The sequence below is a fragment of the Macaca fascicularis genome, chromosome 14, assembly GCF_037993035.2.
Source record: "Macaca fascicularis isolate 582-1 chromosome 14, T2T-MFA8v1.1".
Taxonomy (NCBI): domain Eukaryota; kingdom Metazoa; phylum Chordata; class Mammalia; order Primates; family Cercopithecidae; genus Macaca; species Macaca fascicularis.
The window spans coordinates 102,846,671-102,854,227 of record NC_088388.1 but is presented as its reverse complement, the minus strand read 5'-3'; the positions used below and the strand labels follow the sequence as shown (position 1 = coordinate 102,854,227).

At 40.9% G+C, this 7,557-nt stretch overlaps 1 long non-coding RNA gene across 3 annotated transcripts in view; it reads right to left on the bottom strand.

Annotated features, from left to right (window-relative positions):
• Positions 1-556: 556 nt before the first annotated feature.
• Positions 557-7,557, bottom strand: part of LOC123568702 (uncharacterized) — a 178,861-nt gene continuing 171,860 nt past the window's right edge. Inside the window, exons 3-4 of one of the 3 annotated variants that reach the window (XR_010580976.2) lie at positions 6,537-6,814; positions 557-5,200 (exon numbers count right to left, since the gene is read on the bottom strand). This is a non-coding gene — a long non-coding RNA (uncharacterized lncRNA). Of the gene's footprint in view, positions 6,815-7,557 lie in introns of all 3 variants that reach the window. The other 2 variants (XR_006692170.3, XR_012423658.1) reach the window with 2 other exon arrangements.

Here is a 7,557-nt window from a genome sequence, read left to right as displayed (position 1 = left end):
GTTGATAGTTTCCTTTGCTTGCTGAAGCTTTTTAGTTTAATTAGGTCCTATTTGTCAATTTTTGGTTTTGTTGCAATTTGTTTTGGCATCTTTGTCATGAAACCTTTGCCAGGACCTCTATCCAGAATGGTATCTCCTGGATTATCTTCCAGGGTTTATATAGTTTTGAGTTTTACATTTAAGTCTTTAATCCATCTTGAGTTGATTTTTATACATAGTGTAAGAAAGGGGTCCAGTTTTTTTTTTTTTTTTTTTTTTTTTTTTTTGAGACGGAGTCTTGCTCTGTCGCCCAGGCTGGAGTGCAGTGGCCGGATCTCGGCTCACTGCAAGCTCCGCCTCCCGGGTTCACGCCATTCTCCTGCCTCAGCCTCCCGAGTAGCTGGGACTACAGGCGCCGCCACCTCGCCCGGCTAGTTTTTTTGTATTTTTTAATAGAGACGGGGTTTCACCGTGTTAGCCAGGATGGTCTTGATCTCCTGACCTCGTGATCCGCCCGTCTCGGCCTCCCAAAGTGCTGGGATTACAGGCTTGAGCCACCGCGCCCGGCCAGGGGGTCCAGTTTTAATCTCTGCAAATGGCTAGGCAGTAATCCCAGTACCATCTGTTGAATAGAGAGTCTGATATGGTTAGGCTTTGTGTCCCCACCTAAATCTCATTTTGAATTGTAATCCCCATAATCCCCACGTGTCAAGGGAGAGACCTGGTGGGAAGTGCTTAGCTCATGGGGGTGCTGTCCCCCATGCTGTGCTAATGATAGCAAGTGAGTTCTCATGAGATCTGATGGTTTTATAAGTGTCTGACAATTCCTCCTTCACACACTCGCTCTCTTGCCTGCTGCCATGTAAGACGTGCCTCTTCTCTTTCCACCATGATTGTAAGTTTCCTGATACCTCCCCAGCCATGAGGAACTGTGAGTCAATTAAACCTACCTTTTTAATAAATTACACAGTCTCAGGTGTATCTTTATATCAGTGTGAAAATGGACAAATACAGAGTCTTTTCTCCATTACTTGTTTTGTCAACTTTGTTGAACATCAGATGGTTGTGACATTATTTGTGGATCTATGAAGGTCGGGGTGTGGCATTATTTGTGGACTCTCTATTCTATTTCATTGGTCTATGTGTTTGTTTTTGTACCAGTACCATGCTATTTTTGTTACTGTACCCCTGTGGCATAGTTTGAAGTTGGGTAATGTGATGCCTCCTGCTTTGTTCTTTTTGGTTAGGATTGCCTTGGCTATTCAGGCTCTTTTTTGGTTCCACATGAATTTTAAGAGTTTTTTTTCTATTTCTGTGAAGAGTATCATTGGTAGTTTGATAGGAAGAGCATCATATCTATGAATTTCTTTGGGCAGCATGGCCTTTTTAACAATATTGATTCTTCCTATCCTCATGAGCATGGAATGTTTTTCCATTTGTTGGTGTCATCTCTGATTTCTTTGAGAAGTGATTTGCAATTCTCGTAATAGAGATCCTTTTGCCTCCTGCTTAGCTGTATTCCTAGGTATTTTATTTTATTTGTGACTACTGTGAATGGGATTGCGTTCTTGATTTGGCTCTCAACTTGGATGTTGTTGGTGTATTGAAATGCTACTGATTTTTGTATATTGATTTTGTATCCTGAAACTTTACTGAAGTTGTTTATCAGATTACAGAGTTTTTGGCAGAGACCGTGGAGTTTTTTAGGTATAAAATCATATTTTCTGCAAACAGGAATAGTTTCACTTCATCTCTTCCTATTTTGATGCCTTTATTATTTCTTCTCTTGCCTGAAGTTGTTTATCAGATCAAGGAACTTTTGGGCAGAGACCACAGGGTTTTCTAGGTGACTCATACTGTCTGCAAACAGGGATAGTTTGACTTCCTCTCTTTCTATTTGGATGCCTTTTAAAATTTCTTCTCTTGCCTGATTGCCAGGACTTCTAGTACTGTGGTGAATAGGAGTGGTGAGAAAGGCATCTTTGTTTTGTTCAGGTTCTCAAGGGAAATGCTTCCAGCTTTTGTTTACTCAGTATTGTGTTGTCTGTGGGTTTGTGACAGATGGATCTTATTATTTTGAGGTATGTTACTAGGATGCCTACTTTGTTCAGGTTTTTTTTTTTTTTAACATGAAGGGATTTTGAATATTATCAAAAGCCTTTTATGCATCTATTGAGATGATCCAGTGTGTTTTGCTTTAGTTCTGTTTAGATGATGAATCACATGTATTAATTTATGTATGTTGAACCAACCTTGCATCTCAGGGATAAAGCCTACTTGTTGATTATAGTACATTAGCTGCTGAATTCTGTTTGCTAGTATTTTATCATGGATTTTTGCCTCCATCTTCATCAGAAATATTGGCCTGAAGTTTCCACCAGGTTTGGGTATCAGGATGATGCTGACCTCATAGAATGAGGTCAGGACCAATCCCTCCTCAATTTTTTGGAATAGCTTCTGTAGGAATGGTACCAGCTCTTCTTTACACATGGGGTAGAATTTGGCTATGAATACATCTGGTCCTGGGCTTTTTCTTGTTGGTAGGCTTTTTTAATATCTAATTCAATTTTAAAACTCATTATTGGTCTGTTTAGGGTTTCCATTTTTTCCTAATTCAATATTGAGAGGTTGTATGTTTCCAGGAATCTATCAATTTCTTTTAGGATTTCTAGTTTGTGTGCATAGAGGTGTTCATAGTAGTCTATGGATTTTTGTTTCTTTGTTTTTGTTTTTGTTTGTATTTCTGTGGGGTTATTGGTCATGTCCCATTTGTCATTTCTGATTGTGTTTATTTGGATATTCACTGTTTTTTTCTTTATTAGTCTTAGCAGTGGTCTATCACTGTTACCTATTCTTTCAAAGAACAAACTCCTGGATTTGTTGATGTTTTGTATGTTTTATTTGTTGTTGTTGTTTGGTTTTTTTTTGTTTTTTTTTCATCTCAATTTCATTCAGTTCAGCTCTGCTTTGGGTTATTTCTTGTCTTCTGCTAACTTTGGGGTTGGTTTGCTTTTGTTTATTTTTCTTTAGTTACTCTAGGTATAATGTTAGGTTGTTAAGTTGAGATTTTTCTAAATTTTTGATGTGGGCTTTTAGTCTTATAAACTTTCCTCTTAACATTGCTTTAGCTGTGCTGAGAGAATCTGGTATGTTTTAGCTTTGTTCTTTTTTGTTTCAAAGACTTCTTGACTTTTGCCTTAATGTTATCGTTTACCCAAATGTCATTCAGAAGCAGGTTGTTTAATTTTCATGTAATTGTATGGTTTTGAGCAATCTTCTTAGTATTGATTTCTATTTTTGGGGGGGCTGTGGTCCAGGCATGTAGTTGGTATAACTATGGTTTTTGTGAATGTGCTGAGGATTATTTTATAACCAATTGTGTGGTTAATTTTAGAGTGTGTGCCATGTGCAGATGAGAAGAATGTATATTCTGTTGTTTTGTGGTGGAGAGTGCTATAGATATCTGTTAGGCTCATTTGGTCAAGTGTTGAGGTTAGATCCTGAATATCTTGTCAGTTTTCTACTTTGACGATCTTTCTAATACATTCAGTAAGATGTTAAAGTCTCCCACTATTATTCTGTGGCCATCTAAGTCTCTGTGCAAGTCCTTGAAAACTTGCTTTATGAATCTCCGTGCTTCTCTTTTGGGTGCGTGTATATTAAGGATAGTTAGGTCTCCTTGTTGAATTGACCCCTTTACCATTATGAAACGCTATTCTTTCTTTTTTTTTTTTTAATTACTGTTGGTTTAAAGTCTGTTTTGTTTGAAATTAGAATAGCAACTCCTGCTTTTTTCTGTTTTCTATTTCTTTGGTAGATTTTTTTCCATCCCTTTACTTTGAGCATGTGGGTGTCATTGTATGTGAGATGATTCTCTTGAAGACAGCATCCAGTTGAGTCTTGCCTCTTTATCCAACTTGCCACCCTGTGCCTTTTAATTGGAGCATTTAGCCCATTTGCCTTCAAGGTTAATGTTGATATGTGCAAATTTGATCCTATCACCATGTCGTTAGCTGGTTATTTAGCAGACTTAATTGTATGGTTGCTTTACAGTGCAATGGTCTATATACTTAAGTGTGTTTATGTGGTGGCTGGTAATGGTCTTTACTTTCCATATTTAGCATTCCCTTGGACCTTTTGTAAGGCAGGTCTGGTGGTAACAAATTCCCTTAGCATTTGCTTATCTGGAAAGAATCTTATTTCTTCTTTGCTTATAAAGTTTAGCTTAGATAGGTGTAAAATTCTTGGTTGGAATATTTTTTCTTAAAAAATGCTGAATATGGGTCCTTGATTTCTTCTGGCCTGTAGGATTTCTGCTGAAAAGTTTGCTGTTAGCAGATGGGATTCCCTTTTTAAGTGATGTGCCTCTTCTCTCTAGATGGCTTTAATATTTTTTTCTTTTATTTTGACCTTGGAGAGTCTGATGACTATGTCTTTTGGGGATGTTCAACTTGTATAGTATCTTGCAGACGTTCTCTGAATTTTCTGAACTTGAATGTGGGTCTCACTAGCGAGGTTGGGGACATTTTTGTGGACAAGATTCTCAAATATGTTTTCCAAGTTGTTGCTTTCTGTCCCTCTCTTTCAGGGATGCTGATGAGTCATAGATTTGGTCTCTTTACATAATCCCATGTTTCTCAGAGGTTTTTTTTTTTATTCTTCTTTATTTTTTTTCTTTTCTTTTTTTTTTTTTTTTTTTTTTGTCTTACTGAATTATTTTGGAAGACTCGTCTTTGAGCTCTGAGAGTCTTTCCTCAACTTGGTTGATTCTCCTATTGGTACTTGCAATTATATTATGAAATTCTTGAAGTGAGTGTTTTAGCTCTATCAGATCAGTTTGGTTCTTTCTTAAAATAGCCATTTTATCTTTTATCTCCTATATCATTTTATTGTATTCCTTAGACTGGGTTTCAACTTTCTCCTTTATGTCTATGATCTTTATTTCTATTCATATTCTGAATTATATTTCTGTCATTTCAGCCATTTTAGCCTGGTTAAGAACCATTGCTGGGAAACTATCACAGTGTTTGGAGGTAAGAAGACATTATGGCTTTTCAAGTTGCCAGAGTGCTTGCCCCAGTTCTTTCTCACCTGTATGTGCTGATGTTCCCTCAATCTTTGAAGTTACCATCCTTTGGATGAAGTTTCTTGCTTTTGTCTTCTTTGATACCCTTGGAAGTTTGATTGGGTAGAAGGTGGGCTTGGTCAGCTGAGTTGATTTCTGAAAGATTTTAGGAGACCAAAGCTCAGCTCAGCACTTCTGGTCTGCATTATTTAACACAGGGCCTGATACCAGGACCCTGGTTTTGTTCTCTTGTCCCTTGAGGTTGGGAACCAGCTGTGCTGGATGGGCCAAGATATTCCTGGTCCACTGGCTACAGCACTCTGATGGGTGGTACTGGCCAGAGTGCTTCGCTGGGGTGGTGGCGTCAGGATCCTTTGTTCACTTTTGCATGCCAGCAACCATGGCAGTGTGGCAGGGTGCACATATGTTGGCTGGGGTGGGGTACCAGTGGAAACAGAGCTGTGGCATTCCTGAACATTCTCATGCCAGCACTGGGGCACAGTTAGGGGCAGGTTTGCTGTTGTCTGTGCTTGCACTCACATTGGCAGTAGCAATGCAGTGGGGGGACTGGTGGGCACGGGGGTTACTGGCCTCCATGTACACATTCACAGTGGTAGCAGCATGGGGTTGGGCAAGGTTGCTGGTGTTCATGTGTGTGTTTATAACAGTGGTGGTGTCATTGTAGGGGGAGCGGAGCCACTGGCATCTATGCACTTATTCACTCTGGTGGCAGTGGCTTCAGGGTATGGGGGCAAGGTTGCTGGCATCTGTCTGTGTGTTCATGCTGGTAATGGCAGTGTGGCTGAGTGCCTGTGTGCCAGAATAGGTGTTTGGGGTGGCAACAGATTGAACTCACACCAGCAGAAGTGGCACAGCAACGTGATCATATACATACTCTCTGGCATAGGACAGAGGTGAGGCTCACCCACATGCAGGCATGCCAGCAAAGCAGTATGTGGTTGGCCATGGGTGAGTACATACCAGCAAAGCAGCATAGGAAAGATGGGGAGAGGGTGTGAGTGAGTCAGTGCATGTCAGCTGGGACCAATCTGCTGGAGCTCTCAGATGGTCAGGTGTGGTCTGCAGGTAAAGAAGTTATGATGAGGGCCCCTGTGAAGCACCCTGGTTGGGCATCTGAGGCTGTGCTGCCAGTGGGCATGGCCAGGTCTGGGGCCCTAAGAGAGGCCAGTGGACAGGGATATGCTCAGATTGGACTGGTCCCATCTCACAGCCAAGACCACCCTACTGTCTCCAAGTTCGGCAGTCCCCCAATATCTAAATTTCCTAGAGGAATCTGGAAGGCCTTGGGTGAAGGGTATCCCTGGCTGTGCCCCACTAGAGATATTCCTGTACCAAACCCATGCAGTCTTGGGTCCTGCTCCTCCTAGTTCTCTAAGCAACTCTTCCTGCCACCTTAAGTGTCCATAGGCGTTGTGGAGTTTTCTGTTACCCAGATTCCAGAGGTACGTGGTGAGATCAGGCCACTCCTCACCTGTCCACCTCACCTTTTCCCCAGGAGTTCCTGGGGGCCATTAACAAGTCCTGATGGTAGGTAGCCTGGTGCAGGGTTCTCAGCTTCCTCTCCCTTCAGCTCACATCTTCATCCTTCCTCCATTCATTTTCAATGTGGATAACTTATAATGAACAGAAATTTATTTGGCTCATGGTTCTGGAGGCTGGGAAGTCCAAGGGCATAGCAGTGGCATTGGTATCTTCTCAGCATCTAGTGAGGGCCTTCTTACTGTATCATCTCACAGCAGAAGGCACAAGCTGGAAGGACAGGAATGCATGCAAGAGAGAGAGAGAAATGGGATCAAACTCCTTCTTTTATCAAGAACTCTTTCCTGTAATAACTAACCTACTTACACGTTAATGGCATTAATCCATTAATGAGGGCAGAACCCTCACGACCTAAAAACTCCCATCTCTCAACACTGTTGCATTGGAGGTTAAATTCCCAGCCCATAAACTTTCAGGAACACATTCAAATCATAGCATTTCACCCTTTGCCCCTCAAATTTATGTTATTCTCATATGTTAAATATATTAATTCCATCCCAATAGCCCCAATAAAGTCATAAGTTGTTCCAACATCAACTGTAAAGTCCAAAGTCCAGATTCTCATCAAAATCAGATTTAGTGAGACTCAAGGCATGATCTATCCTGAGGCAAATTTCCCTCCAGTTATGAGCACATGAAACCAAAACAAGCACATGCTTGCAAAATACAATGAGATAGACATAGGACAGATATTCCCATTCCAAAAAGATGAAATAGGCAAAAAGAAAGAAGTAGCTAGTTCCAAGTAAGTCCAAAATCCAAAAGTGAAAACAGTAATAAATCTTAAGATTCCAGTATAATCTCTTTTGACTCTGTGTCTCACCTCGTAGGCACACTGGGGCAGGGACTGGACACCCAGTGCCTCAGGGAACCCTGCTCTTTAGCTTTGCTGGGCTCAGTTCACCCAGCAGCTCTCACAGATCTCATGCCTACAGCTTTCCCAGACTGGAATT